At 33.3% G+C, this 16,811-nt stretch overlaps 2 long non-coding RNA genes across 3 annotated transcripts in view; one reads left to right on the plus strand and one right to left on the minus strand.

Moving 5' to 3' along the window:
- Nucleotides 1-16,811, plus strand: part of LOC120355081 — a 60,919-nt gene that overhangs the window by 18,863 nt on the left and 25,245 nt on the right. The window lies entirely within an intron of this gene.
- LOC120355077 lies at nucleotides 11,289-16,782 on the minus strand. 2 transcript variants are annotated; one of them, XR_005573417.1, is made up of 4 exons: nucleotides 15,413-16,782; nucleotides 13,994-14,193; nucleotides 12,702-12,801; nucleotides 11,289-11,499 (listed from the first exon to the last, which is right to left on the minus strand). It is a non-coding gene; the product is annotated as an uncharacterized LOC120355077 (long non-coding RNA). The 2 variants fall into 2 exon arrangements; XR_005573416.1 differs by having other exon boundaries at nucleotides 15,324-16,782.

A 16,811-nucleotide genomic window follows, 5' to 3' on the forward strand; every position in this document is an offset into this window, starting at 1 on the left:
TGCTTCTTCTGCTGCTGCTGCTGCTGCTGCTGCTGCTCCCGCACCCGCTCCACTGGATCCAGCATCACCAGGGGGCGAGATCATCATCGGGGACAGCCCTATTCAGCGCTTGGCTCCAGCACCTACCTGGGCACCATGACGAGCGGTGCTAACTACCCTCTCAAACAGCATCAGGCAGAAGCAGGCGAAGAGGAAGTTGACGTTCGAGGAGCCTGAGGTTAGCGGGGAAGAGGAGGAGGGCGTGCTCACTCAATCAAAGGTTAGTTTCAACAAATATTATTAACTTGTGTATGCACAGATTTTTTCTGTGATTGATTGTTAAAAAATCTGTGCACATACAAGTCTTTGATTATTTGATACAAATATTATTTGATATGAATATTATTTGAACTGATTAGAATGCAAGCAATATTTCCTTGAACTGATTAGAAATGGTATTATGAGATATTATTGTTTAAAGTAATCGATCATGCATAAATGTTACCAATATTTCCTTGAAGTGATTAGAATGCTAAGGAAATATTATTTGAACTGCTTAGAAATTATTGTTTAAAGTATTCGATCATGCAACAATGTTAGCAATATCTCCTTGAAGTGATTAGAAATTATTGTTTAAAGTAACCGATCATGCAACATTGTTACCAATATTATTTGAACTGCTTGGAATGCAAAGAAAATATTATTTGAACCAAATAGAAATTGATGCTAAGGAAATATTATTTAAAATGATTAGAATGCAAAGGGAATATTATTTGAACTGATTAGAAATTATTGTTTAAACTAATCGATCATGTATCAATGTTAGCAATATTTCCTTGAACTGATTAGAAATGGTATTATGAGATATTATTGTTTAAAGTATTCGATCATGCATAAATGTTGCCAATATTATTTGAACTGCTTGGAATGCAAAGGAAATATTATTTGAACCGAATAGAAATTGATGCTAAGGAAATATTATTTGAAATGATTAGAATGCAAAGGGAATATTATTTGAACTGATTAGAAATTATTTTTTAAAGTAATCAATCATGCATAAATGTTACCAATATTATTTGAACTGCTTGGAATGCAAAGGAAATATTATTTGAACCGAATAGAAATTGATGCTAAGGAAATATTATTTTAACTGCTTAGAAATTATTGTTTAAAGTAATCGATTATGCAACAATGTTAGCAATATTTCCTTGAACTGATTAGAATGCAAAGGGAATATTATTTGAACTGATCAGAAATTATTGTTTAAAGTACTCGATCATGCAACAATGTTATTTCAATAACTGATATTACTCACTTTATGCAGAGAATTCAAAGATGACAATTCGATGATAATCTGATGTAGAGATCTTGATCTGTAGTATGATCTGAAACAAATAAGACACTTATCAAATATTTTTCAACAGAAACGAGCTGTAATGGACGAGGACTCCTCACTCGTGCCGTTAATGAAGGAGGTGGAGGGTGAGTTGGACTTTGTCCAACTCATCAACAAATCACAGCCAAAACCGTGGATCCCGCTGAGGGAGTTGAAGGAGCCCTACCCCATCATCGGAGCTCGAGAGGACACAAACCAGCACGGTCGGCGTGTAATTTTAAAAATAAGGAATGCAGGAAGCAATGTGAGGTGTATCTACCTCATATAGGTAAGAAATCACCTTACTTTACTTTCAGCGATGCAATTTCAGCGACCCCCACTCCTCCTCCCCCAATCACGTGACCTTGGCTCTACCCATCACTGCTCTTAGCCTGCATGATGTCACATTGGATTACAACCTTCTCTGCACTCACATTTTCGACTATTCACAATACCTTAACTTAAATACAAAATACAACTCTTTCCTTATGTCTACTGGGGTTATGCTTTAGAACATCTAGCTTAATTCTAATTTTATAATTCAAATCTATGTTAGAGCTCTCAAATTCTTCCTCTAACCAATAGTTAGACACATACAATTCTTCTAGGCTCTCAAACTGTAAAATATACCGTATCTTGTTTCTATTGTAGACTTCTTTTATTGCAATAATGACTCACTCTATACCTTGTGGTAACTCTTCTAATCTTTTACACTGTCCTACTTCTACTTTCCCTTTAATTTCCAGCATTGTGATGTTATTATACTACTCCACTTATGTCTGTGTGAATGGAGTGTCTTCTAAGTTTTTCCATACATCTGACAAAAATTTTAGATTTTTTATTTTTGGAAATGTGTTACCATTATAGCTTGTCATGCCATTGACTGTAATTACACAAATAATTTCTTCCCTTGATAGACAAATAATTCCTTTTTGGTCGTTGTATGGGATTACAAAATAACCCACTTTCTTAAGGTCTTCTATTGCGTTGTATGCATTTAGAAAAACATTTTTGTGATATCCTTTTACAATGTACACATGTTTTGAACCTTCCTTTTCTCCTAAAACACCTACATATGGAAATTTTCCCTTATTATTTACAGAAAATGCAGTCACATTATAAACCCCACTAGGCTCAAAATTCCTCCAATGTGAATAAAAATATGGCTCAAGTTCCTCTCTCAAATTTTCTATTTCTCTCTCAAATTCTATAAGTTGTTTGTGCTGCTCCTTTATGCTCTCTGTAGCCTCTAAAAACTCAATTTTCCTCCGTTTTAGATCAATTTCATCCAGTTCTAGCTTATGCTTCTTGGCTGATAGCACTGAGATAGGAGACAAGGGCTGTATCTCTTTAACAGGGTATGGGAGAAGCTTACAGGTTATGTTTGCTCGTTTTCTTAAGACTTGTGGTATCAAGTTACCTGTTGCTACAAGACCCAACTCATCTAGGTTAACAACTTTGGATATGCTAGAGAAAACTGTGGTTGACTTGGAGAAATAAGTCTCACCACTCTTAATATAACACTTTTGTATAAAACTAATATTGTCCTTGTTGTCTGTATCCTCGAAAATTTCCACATAATTAATAGGTAGTAGATTGAAGCTAAATGCAGAGATTACATAGGATATCATTTTATTTCGTTGTTGTGGATTGGTAGGCAGATTTAATTGTACTCCAGTCAATTTCTTGGTATTGCTATTTCCCCAGTAAACATATTGTAAGAGATTGTTAAAAACCAAACAACAGCTATTCTTTAAATTGTTTGTCAGGTTAGTCCACATTTCAGCTAAGGATACAGGAAATATAGGAGCATTTTGGAAATAAGTCTTACTGTCATTTAAGAGTGACAAGCAATCTTGAATAGGCTCAAATTGATTAGAGCTATAGTTATTTCTAATGCTGTAGTTATAGATTGTAGCTTCCAAACGTGTAATACCATGCATTTTAGCCAAGTCAGAGGTAAAGGTTTCCTGTAATCTTGCATCTGGACAGGCAATAAAGTCTACAATATGGTTACCTAGCTGCTTATTCACACCAGGGCTTGTCATTTGACAAATAAACTTATAAATTTTTACTCTCACATTATTATTAACCCAAGTCAAGCAATCAATTCCAACAGTTCCATCATTATTCACAATTACATTATAGTCTTCTTTATATTCTCCTTGAAAACAAAAACAATGATTTTTAGTTAGAAAATCACATATCCCACTCTTGTTAAATATTCCAGCAAAGTCCTGTGTTATGTCCAAGTCCAGAAGATAGAAATGTTCCTTCCTTAGCTGCCCCAATATTGTTGGTAACTCCTCCATTAATGTAGCAATGGGGACATCGGCAAGCTCTACTTTGTATGGTATCCCCACTGGATTGTAGTACTTCTGCTGCACTTCTCTATAGTTGTCCTCCCCAAGCAGTTGTAGAATCTTCTTTGACATATCACTTCCACTGTCCAATAAGTATGGTAACTTTGCTTTAACTCCATGCTTAGCTGACACCATATTGGAGAATTTTCCTCTCAAGTATAAGTTGAATGATCCACACATCTCCTTCTTTGGAATAAATCGTCTTTTATCCAGTTCTTGACAATCCTCCAAACCACAGATTTTCACAAGCATAATATTGTCACGAAAAGGTTCTGTTATAGGCACAAGATTCGATTCATCCTGCACTAACAGTTCTTCTCCAGCAGTGTAATCAATTTTCCCAATATCTGTAATAAGGTTGTCATTGCACAGATTTTCTGTCAACAGCCACAAACCAAACCGCTCATTGGTAGGCTTTATTTTATTACCACAAAGCTGAGACACACTAAACACTTTGGAAGAAGCCATGTTCACTGTTTCACTGCTACTATCAAACTGAGCGAATGTCAATTATTCTGGAGTATTTATAGGGATACAGCTAAGGAGAAGGATACTGCGCATGCGCAATGATAACTAGATTTTGTGTGAAGGGAGTGTCTACCTAGTTTTTCCAAACATCCGACAGAAATTTTAGATTTTGTATTCTAGGAAATGTATGACCATTGTAGCTTGTCATAACATTGAGTGTAATAACACAAATGTTCTCCCTCCTTCTCCGCATTCCTCTCTCATTTTTTCTTTCCTGCTAAACGAGTGGAGGAGGAGGACAAAGGAGGAGGAGGAGGACAAAGAAGGAGAACGGAGCACAATTTTTGTCCTTGGAGGACAGTTTTTGTCCTCGGAGGGGAGGATTTATGTCCTTGGAGGGGAGGATGAGGATAACAGAAGAGAAGGAGAACAAAGGAGGAGGAAGAGGACAAAGGAGGAGGAAGGAGGACACAGCAAATCAAAGGTTAGTTAGTTATTTTATTGGTGTGTGCTCATAAGAGAGGGAGGTGGAGTGGGGGTCGCTGAAATTGCATCGCCGAAAGTAAAGTAAGGTGATTTCTTACCTATATGGAATTCTGGATGTGGAGACAGACCTTCAGTTTTATAATGATACTACTAAATTCCAATTTCACACTCATACAGTTTATTCGGGACAGGAAATAAAAAACTCTGACGAGGCACGTATTGGCATAAATTCTTTAGATGTCTATTCTTTACCTTGTAAATCATTCATATTGATTGAGGGAACAGTTAACTGTACAAAACCGGGAACAGACCCAGCCGATGCACCAGTTGCAGCAGACTATAAATTAAGCAGTAACATAATCGGCAACCTTTTTGACGAAATACGATATGAATTAGCAGGTCAGCAAATTTCTAAATCAAGATTGATTGGATTAACATCCACAATTGAAGCTATTCTAGTGAAGAATACTCTCGATAAAAACACATATCACTTGGCTGGTTTTGACAGAGCAGGATATGAGCTATCGGATAATAAATTCACTTTCTGTGTACCACTGAAATTAATCCTCCCGTTTTTTGAAGATTTTCAAAGAATAATTTTAAATTTGAAACAGGAACTCGTCTTATTGAGGTCACCAACAGATCTAAATTGTGTTGAGTCTACAAGTGGAACAGACGTTAGTGTGAAAATTACAAAACTGCAATGGAGAATGCCCTACATAACTTTAGAAGATCATGTAAGACTGAAATTTTTGAGACTGCTCGATGCTGACACTCCACTGAAATTAGGTTTCCGGCATTGGGAAATTTGTGAATTACCAAATTTGCAAAATTCACTTAACCATTCTTGGGCAGTTCGTACCACATCGAGTTTTGATAGTCCAAAATATGTTATAATTGCATTTCAAACTGATCATAAGAATAAAATTAAAAAATCAATATCTAATTTCGATAGCTGTGGTATTTACAATGTCAAAGTATATTTGAACAGTGAGTATTATCCATATGAAAATCTGCTAGGTAAGAAGGAAGTTTTATACCGGATGTTCCTGGATTTTGCGCCCTCGTATTATAATCATTCAATCAATAGCGAACTCGGAACAGAAATTGACTTTAAAATGTTTTGTGAATCAACACCGCTGATTGTTGTAGATTGCTCACACCAACCAAGTCATTTGAAATCATTGACAGATGTTCGTATTGAAATGGAATTTAATAGTGCAGTACCTGCAAATATTTCCGCGTATTGTGTCTTAATTAGCGATCGTGTGATGGAGTACACACCTCTCACGAGCATGGTGAAAGAAGTTCAGTAATTTTATTGATAGAGCGCACCGCCTGCAATATTATATAAGGTGTGCACTCTGACAAATTTGGTTCATTATCAGTTTCACCTTTGAACATCTAAAATGTCCTATTCTTTGTGTTCTGATATTTTGGACAAGCCACAAACTCGCTCTATTGGTATTCAGTGCGATCTTGATAGTTTCTATTATGAAGGAAGGTGCAGTACACCGAAGCTGCTGCTGGTGGAGGAGGAGGAGGAGAAACGAGAAGAGGAGGGGAAAAACGAAGGATTCGAGGAGCCCGCCGTCGAAGATAAAGAAGTGGACAAGCAGACGTCTACAAAAATTGCTACGGTTGATCTTCACTGGTTTAAACAAGATTGTAATCAAATTATTGTGGAAGAACTTGCCATAATTGATCAGTTTAATAATTATATTGTGTTACATTTCAAATCACCATTTGCAAAGACAGAATTGAGTGCAAAATTGTATAACGATGTAACATGGTTAGAACCTCACTATCATAAAATAAAATGGGAAGATGGAGATTTAGAATACAGTGAGTCATTAATACGTGATTACCTTGCAGGTTATGAGAAAATTTTCACAAAAGGAACTGAGAAAGCAAAGTTTTTAAGAAGATTGCATAGCAACATTCAATGTATACCAGAGGATTTTCCAAAACCTGATTTCAGCTTTTTCACTAGTTCATGGTGTTATGCTGCGTGTAACATTCATAAAAATAGACCACATTCCCGCTGTGCTTTATTCTCTGCCCAACATTATAATTCTTTGTTGTTTAAAAATATGTATCAAACAAATAATTTCTTGTGCGAAAACAATCGAATGCAAAGTATGAAAATGGCTCCGATGTACACGAATTCACAGAAAAGAAACTTTGCTCGTTATGGATTCTTCTTCAACGGAAAGGATCTACAATGTGTTTATTGCCTGCATGCATTGAGACTGCATAAAGCACGTACATGTTGTCTGTCGTCAATTAATGAAGAAAGACCACTTAATTACTCTATAATAGTTCCTGCCTATACTTAGTTTTCTTCATTCGCTCAACAACATGGATCCGAGAAAGTGGTTGGCTGCTGACAACGAATTGGAAGTGAGGTTAAAAAACTGTATTGATTGGTATGATGAGTGTGAAAGTGCAATTAGGAAATCAACTCCTGAAAATTATAGTTTGGTGAAACAATTGAAAGACATTTTTCTAAGCACGGTTAATTTAAATGATATAAGAGACTATCTATGTTATTATCGTCCTCATAATTTGTGTATAGATAAGCTAATTAGAATTGAAGATGAAATTATGAATAGTTGTGCCGAAATGTGTAAATAAACGTTTTCTGCCTTCAAATGATTTCTCATTCCAATATCCCATTCACGATTTTTAGTTTAGTTGCTGCTTAGAGCTAGACCAGACAACACGTGTGGGGTGATCTTTTTTATACAGACACGAGCCCCTATAACACGTGCATCTCATCAATTTAGAAAGAGAGATATATCTTTCTCTATTCCCCTCATTCGAGACACGTCAAACATCTGCGGGATGCAGTGTTATGGTTTTTCAAAATTCAAAAAATTAACTCGTCTCTTGATGTCAATTTCATTTAATGAATTTGATTCAATTGCGAAGAATATTAAATTTTCAACAGGATGTCAAGATGTTGATTTACCATTAACAAAAACAGAAAATGTACACTTTTCGATTTTATCCGAGATTTTCGAACTGCTCAATATTCTAGACAGCGGTCATCTACATTATGATTGTACAAATGATTCAGCATTATCTGTTGTTAAAAATTCTGATGAACTTTGGAAATGCTTGTACGATATTGCAGATAAAAAATGTAAAAGAACTTAGATCATTGTAGAGATTTATAGCATTAGATGTGAGAGAGAGAGAATTTCTCAATTCAATTAGATGTAGAGAGAGAGTCATTGACCTCACTCTGGATTCGCTAGTATAGAGTAATATGGATTCACTTTAATTTGTCAGTAGAGAATTTTTTCCCCCTCAAAGGGAAATTATTCCCCCTCATCTATACTGGGAGAGAGAGAATTTCTCAATTCACTTCAATCTGTCAGTATTGCAATATGGATTCACTTCAATCTGTCAGTGAGAGAGAGAGAATTTCTTAATTCACTTCAATCTGTCAGTTTAGCAATATGGATTCACTTCAATCTGTCAGTATAGCATTAGATGTAGAAATATGGATTCACTTTAATTTGACAGTATAGCAATATGGATTCACTTTAATCTGTCACCAAGGGAATTTTTCCCTCTCAAAGAGATTTTTTTCCCTCATCTAGCATTCACTTCAATTTGACAGTATAGCATTAGATGTAGAAATATGGATTCACTTTAATCTGTCAGTATAGAGAGGGAATTTTTCCTCCAAAAAGGGAAAAATTTTTTTCCCTCACCTGGGCAAGGGGAAGGGGAGAGAGAGAGAAAGAGAGAAAGAGATATATCTCTCTCTTTTCAACCCCCTCACCACCACTGGACAAGGGGAAGGGGAAATCTATTTTTAGAAAGAGAGAGAGAGAAAGATATATCTCTCTCTTTTCATCCCCCTCACCTCCACTGGGCAGGGGGAAGGGGAAATCTATTTTTAGAACACCCTCCACCCTGCTGGCGGGGGGAAGGGGTTGCGGGATGGACGAGGGGTGAGAGGGGGGAGGGGGTTTTGGAGCAAAAAAGCTTCCCAGTGATCCCAGAATCCCTCTACTAGCGTTACATCTTCTGCAAACAAATAATCATAAATGAAACTTACAGTTGGAATTGAATAATTAATTTATCGTAATAACTAAATGTAACAGCAGTATATCGTTGTTACAGAAAATACAACACTATTTTTTCAATAGACTTTATGAAAAATCTCCACAAAGGCAAAGCCTGTGTGTGGAAGAGGGTCTTGACGATTATTGGCTAACGATGGATTGTTCTTGTAACTGCATCTATCAGATTCTTGGGTAAACCAGATATTATTAATATCGGGAAAGATTTAAAGATTTAGAGTTAAACTTGAATCATCATTACACGTCAATTGCTTTATCTATACAATGAATGAATTATCTCTTCTATATTCGTTCTCAAAATCTCCTTTAACCAATCATTAACAATTTTTTTATAAATATATTTGAACTAGCTTGCCCGGCGAATTTCGTACCGCCAAAAAGTCAATGTATATCATGTGACACTTGACTTTATTTGGTGAATCATAAAATTTATCTGACAATAAATTTATTAATTTACATTTAAATATGGACTTTCCATGTGCTTAGTCATGCAGATTTTATTATTCCCAAAACATAATATTCTTTCAATCAATTGGTAGTAATATCTATCACTCTATCAGTGAAGTTTTGAATTGAAAACAAAAAATAGATAGGTTGAATCAGTCTTTCAGAGATGAATTTAATGCGTTCATAGTGTTGTTGATTGTCCAGGAAATATGCGATATACGTTGAATCACACAGAATTCCATAATCTTTGCTTTTTCCATTTTGGGATTAATATAAGCTCAGCTAAATTAAAAAGAAATTAAACTATTCTGTAACCCTTCAATAATTGATGAATGCAATATGAACAACTCTCTTTCATGAGGTGAATATTTTTTTCCAACATTTTCCAGATTCTCAATGATAGGGAGGTGGTTATTATTTGTATAGGTCTTCAAAGAAACCATTATCTACAGCTGGTTCAAATCAACTTACCCAAGCAGCAAAATAATCAGTTTAAAGTACTTTGAAATGTAATTTTAAATCACTTTCAAGCACTTTTAAATGATTGTACAATGATTTACAATCAACTTACCCAAGCAGCAAAATAATCAGTTTAAAGTACTTTGAAATGTAATTTTAAATCACTTTCAAGCACTTTTAAATGATTGTACAATGATTTACAATCATTAAGTGGGCAAAATTGTGATTTATAAACTACTTGAAAATCATTTGAAATCACTTTCAAATGATTGAATAAGTTCTTCAGAATCATTTAGAATCATCGATTCATGTACTTTTCAAATCACTTCAAAGCATTTCAAAGTAGATTTAAATCACTTTTAAATTACTTTTAAATGATTGTACAATGATTTACAATGCTTTAAGTGGGCAAAATTGTGATTTATAAACTACTTTCAAATGATTGAATAAGTTCTTCAGAATCATTTGGAATCATCGATCCATGTACTTTTTAAATCACTTTAAAGCATTTCAAAGTAGATTTAAATCACTTTTAGATTACTTTTAAATGATTGTACAATGATTTACAATGCTTTTAGTGGGCAAAATTGTGATTTATAAATTACTTTCAAATGATTGAATAAGTTCTTTAGAATCATTTGGAATCATCGATCCATGTACTTTTTAAATCACTTTAAAGCATTTCAAAGTAGATTCGAATCACTTTTAAATGATTGTACAATGATTTACAATGCTTTAAGTGGGCAAAATTGTGATTTATAAACTACTTGAAAATCATTTGAAATCACTTTCAAATCATTGAATAAGTTCTTCAGAATCATTTAGAATCATCGATTTATGTACTTTTCAAATCACTTTAAAGCATTTCAAAGTATAGATTCAAATCACTTTTAAATTATTTGGAAATCATTTGAAATCACTTTCAAATGATTGAATAAGTTCTTAAGAATCATTCAAAATCATTGACTTATGTACTTTTCAAATCTCTCAAAGCATTTCAAAGTAGAATACACATACTTCCAAATCATGTTTGAATTACTTTACAATGATCAAAAGTTCTGTGAATGGGCAAAATTTGGATTTTTCAACCACTTGAAAATAATTTTGTATCACTTATATTATTGAAAAATGTTCTCAAGAATCTTTCAAAATGTAGGCTACTCACTCTAAAATCACTCTAAATAGCATTTCATGGTATAATAAAATCACATTCGAATTCATTTCTAATGAATTACAATGCTTTAAGTGGGCAAAATTTCATGTGTAAACCAGTTGAAACCATTTGAAAAGCACTGTCAATTGATGGAATAAGTCCTTTAGAGTCAGTACCTACCGTATTGTTCATTCCATGTATCAGTACCGGTACCATATTATTTGAAAGTCGTTTCCAAGCATTATAAAATAACTACCATATCAGTCTGATTAAGATCAGTCCGCATAACTGCAGGATAATCCAATTTCATGATAACCCAAGTCATCAAAAGCTATGATAATCCACTTTGAATATGTGATGGAAAATATATCTACAATTTTATGTGACAAAAATTATAATCTACTTTCTAGAATAAAAAGGATATTCAGCTGGATGTGAAAAATTACATGACTTCAAAATTAATTAATAAATCCTTTACTTGAACGCATTCACATCTTATACAGTATATTACTGGATTGGAATTAAATTTTCTTAATATAAAATTATGATCAGGCTCAAAAAGTGTTTAGACACTGTGCTTGCACTTCATGGCTGAAGCTCCAAAATCCTCTACTGTCTCGTCTTCATCGACTTCAGCATACAGCGAGATGTTTCTTCTTTTCTCCATGTCTGTGAACAAAAATTAAATCAACTTAATTTTAATTTCATCTTTACTGTATAACTTCAGGTACAAAAATTAGTAAAAAACGGAAGCATTTGCATGTAGGCCTACAGCAGATCAAGTTCAACAGATAACAAAATTGGAAGCTTGAGAAACTTAGTTATGTGCATTATCAATCAATCAATCAATAATTATTATGAAGAATGTCATTTAAATTTGGAAATAATATGTTTACTCCACTTATCTGTTATAAATACAAAGTTATTGTCATAAGAGCTCGTCGTATTGAATTATCTCAGTTGCTCTCCTAAAAATGTAATTTTTCACCTCTAGATAATACCACTAGAATATTTTAATGACGACTCTGTATTTTCAAATCAATAGAACAAAAGAATAGAATATCAAATCATTAGAAATATCCGATTCGTCAATTTGAATGGGCATTTTTCATGTAAAAATTGGCATTTGTTCTATAAAATTATGACCAAATAATATTTCGTTGACTAAGTCTAATCTTGAGAAATTATGATTTAAGTATAGCCTACTGTTAATTGTTATAGCCTTATGTGTTGATTGAAGTATATCAATAACTATGCAATATATGAACTTTCATTTTATTTATTACACAAAATTGTTCTTCATTGCCCTCTTTAATAATAATAATACATTTTTATTGCTTCACAAGATACAAAGATGCAATATAAATTTGAATAAACAAATAGAAAAAGGAAAAATATACCGTATCCAAAATAGTGAATTACGAATACTTGAATAATTATTTCACACAACAAAACAAGTATTTTTTGCAAATAAGGTAGGCAACTCCCGAGGTATATAATATATATAGTAGAGGCTTTAAAGCTTGAATAAAAGTTATCTCGGTGAATTCGACCTGATATTAACTATTATTGACTATCTATTTATTTGTTTCTCTTTATTAACACGACAAGTATTAGTTGATTCGTTGAAAAATATATTGAGTAATATAATATATTACAGGGCATATTATGTAGGCTATAGCCTATATGTAATGTGATAAATTACATAATGGTATGTGCAATTAATGGATGTAAAACATCCATAAGTCATTACAGAACGCAACCCCGAATTTAGATAGCATTCACTTGACTATTGCTTGGTAAACTATATTCCATTCTCATTTACAGAGATACAATTAAATCATAATGAACCATATTAAGACTTTTTTTACCTGCGCGCTCTTCTAAATTTTGGTTGCAGGAGCCAATCGTTAACTTCTTCTTCAATGACAGACTCATTGACCATATTTTAGAAATTTCTTTGGCAGACACCTGGAAGGATGAGATTAGATTTTAGGATTGGAAAGAATCATAATACAGATACTTACAGATATATATACAAATATTAATGGAATGAGTGAGAAAAACCCCAGACAAGCAATATGGAAAATAGCACATCTTTCATGAACTAATTATTGATATCTTATTACAAAAGAATTGGTATTAAATAAGTTTAAGCTAAGAAATGTTTAAGGGGTATACTTATAATGGATTACAACGTTTTAATAAAATGAAATAATGTCAAGTATTAATTTATGAAAATATAGTTACAGTTAGTGTTAATTGGGCTACTTTTATGGAAGCTGAATTCAAACTGAATGTAATAACAGAACTTTTCATTAGAAATGGAAGAAAAAGGGTAGAACTGGAATAAAAATAATTATAAAGAATTCTTTACCAGTGTGGAAGTGGGGTATGCAGAAAAATTGAAATTGGAAAAGAAAAATTGGAATGAAGATTCAATAGAAATTTAAATAGAGAAAAGGTAAAAATAATGGAGGAAAAATAATTTATGTATGAGCGGAGGATACAGAGAAATTAGAAAGTATGCAGCGTCTCTTCATCAAACTATTCTGGCAGCCCCTCCAACTGGAGCGAGCTACACGTAGGCCTACATCACAGCACCACACAGGAGGTTACCGAGCGCCAAGCGCGAGTCAAAAAAGGAGACAGAGAAGAAAAAAATGAAATGAACACTGATAAATTAATTTCCTTAATGTAATTTTTTCAAGAATAATATACGTATTGAAGATCTTTCTTTGGAAAAATGTTATACCGGTACAGATAAGAGTACCGAATTCATCACTTTACTACTGTATTAATAATATAATTAATAATTCATGATTGATAATTCATGTTCACTATGATTTACTACTTGAACTTCTAGTTCATGAGTTCTAATGATTAAACTATTTTAAGAAAATCTAATGTCATATTGATATTGACTTGATAACAGAACTTCCGTAAAAGGAATTCGGTTGTCATTGTGGATTAAAGTTATTATTGTGATGATTCTGAAATAATATAATGTATAACGCCAAGTAGATGGTGTTTCTAAAACAGCATTACTTGCCACTGAGTGAGTGAGTTGAGGAGTGTGAAATTTAATTTAAAAGTATTTGCGCAAAATGATGAGATGGTAGGTAATTACAATTATCTTACCTAATTATAAGGTGTATCTTACCTTTGAAAGTTTTATTCACATTTGATCCAATGTGTCCTGAGTTTTCTTCTAGCAATTAAATTCTTTGTTGTTGCTGAGATATGCATTATGAATAATTAATGTATGCTTCCACTTTTTTGCTCATCTCTTTTTTCCATACCGTATTACTCTGTAGCATCATTATAATCATTCTCCATACATTGCCAATCGCAAACATTTCCCTGCAAATGAAAATTTGACAACAATAGAACAAATTTAGATACCTTACAGGTATCAATATTGCAGGTAGAAATATTATTCATCTACTTTTTGTAGGCTTATTGTTGTTACATCTACTCCATCCTCTACTTATGCATATTGAATTCAGTCAATGATAATAAACAGTTGAATAAGAAGCGTCGGTACCTCAACGTTTTGTAGCTTTTCACATGTGAGAAGAGGTACGATATATAAATATGTATGCTGGATTGTTGTTAGGAAGGTTTTATCTGGATTATTTTCTACCTCATTCATTGAACAAGTGTAGCGAGTTCTTAATTTGGACTCTAGGATTTTAGCATTAGCACGATATGTTACTCGTGATAACAGCTACTGTACCGAACTCTTTGACTAAACTACTTCAAAATTTGAAATCAGCATATCTTTGAGACCATTCTACAGATCAAAGTTATTCGGTTGTCAATAAAATTGACTCTTTCCTTCGTCCTTTATGAGGATAACAGGATATCATGATTTAGAAGTAGATATGGAAAACATGTACAGTGGTAGCATAAATCATATTAATCACAAATTACACGTTATAGAAACAGTTTGAATTTTCCACTTTCATATGGTCAGGAATATTTTTTGTTGTCATCATGGATGTTAACAACTTATTCGATTTATAATATTGAGCCTATCAATATATTGCATATCTTAGGTCCAATAGGCCCAAAAACATAATAATGAAGTGGAACCTTAATAAGTGAACAATATAACAGATGCTAAGTATAATTTGAAATGAATTGAGTTAATATATTGATAATTGTTAAATGTAAATAAATAACATTTCATATCATTTCAATAAAATTTGAGGTTGAATATTTCTGAAATAGCTAAATTATTTCTTTTTTCCATAGTCGAAACTACATACGGTACCGTAAGGTAATAATTAAATTGAATTTGCTGTTATATTCATAATTGTAAAATCATGTCATTGGCTGAAATTTATTTATAAGATATTAATACATAATTGGAACACATCCTCTTGCACATCCATATTCAGAACTGTCAGTATATAGTAGCATAAGCATGAATATATTATCGTATTCGAAACTGTACCTAGAGTTCTAGAGTAATATTATGTACTTACATTTTTTGATAGAAGATCAAATATTCACATTATTTTAAAACTAATAAACGACTGAAGCACTGTAAAGAGAACTGGAACTTTTCACTTACATGCGAAATGTGGTGCATGTTGTTGCATCCTTTTCGACTGAAACACAGAGACTAGAGTACCGTAGATGAGTAGACCAAAATCCAAAAACGCGGCAAAACGCTTTGATTTCGACAACGTGTAGTGAAAATAAGGGAGGAAGTATGTGAGAGAGTGAGTGATGTTAGACAGAGAAGGAGTGGTTGTTGAACAGGGAGTGGACAGTGGACAATGGCCTGCCATTACAAAAGGAGAGAACCGAACGGTACTGATATTGTGGGCAAAGCATGCAGTCGAAAACATAAGGAAAGAATGGTTGATGTAGAGGTGTTGGAAGGTATGGAAAGGGCGGTGTGCAGGGTGATAAACCCTGACGACCAAAAAGAAAAAAGCGAGGGCAATGTAGTCTGGTGATCTGTGTTAATTATTTCAAAGTTCAAGAGTCAAGATCCTTTTCATGTTCTATGATCCCTTTCATATACCTTTATTCACTAATAAGATGAGCTTTACAGTTTGTCTATAGCTCAATCGGCTACAGTATCTAAATCACAAGACAAAAAATCGATCATATGAGCATAATATTAAATATAAAAATATTTTTAAATTTTAAGCTGGTAATCAAGATTGATTACAAAGATAAGCCAAAAAAGTAGCGTTTTGTGCATTTACTGATGAAGTAGAAAACCAGAGATTACTTGAACTATCAACTCTAAGCTCATTCAACTTCAAGACAAAGTTGGAAATTCAAATCAAACAAATTATATTTTATGCATAATTGAATAATCGGACCGATTATGAATGAAGTATTCCTGAGAAAAAACTTTGTTCCATGCTTTAATATTGAAAATCGTTCTGTATTCTTAAGAATATCGAGCCTTCGATGTCTACAATCTGAGAATAAAAAGAGAAACCTACATGATGCAAAGTATTCTCGAATATTATGATCAGTTTCCCACATGTATATTAGTTGTAATGGAAAGTATAATACTTATGTCTCTTGCTACGATATCAAAGAAAGTACAGAATACTGATACTAAAAAAGACTTGGGAAATATAACCTAAAGATCTCAAAATTGGTGTTGTGAGATCTCAAAATAAATAAATAATATCGATCAACTTCGAAAAGAGAGAAGACCGAAGGCAATTCTTGTATTTAAAAGATGAATTTTGATATTTCCATGTAACACCAACATCAACTTGTACTACGTACGAGCACAGAATACAATAATTATAGGAGTTTTCTCTGGTACGAGGCCTAATGTCATTCATCCAAATTTGAAAGGATTTTTAACTCCGGCCGCAAAAGACATGTCTTGTCAAAACAATTTCGCCTGTATTTGCTAAGAATTAAGCACCTGAAATGAAGTGAACTCTACTTCCTCCTCCATGTTGCTTAATGAACAAACCATATTGTCTTGTGTG

Source organism: Nilaparvata lugens, chromosome X, assembly GCF_014356525.2.
Source record: "Nilaparvata lugens isolate BPH chromosome X, ASM1435652v1, whole genome shotgun sequence".
In the NCBI taxonomy this organism is placed as follows: domain Eukaryota; kingdom Metazoa; phylum Arthropoda; class Insecta; order Hemiptera; family Delphacidae; genus Nilaparvata; species Nilaparvata lugens.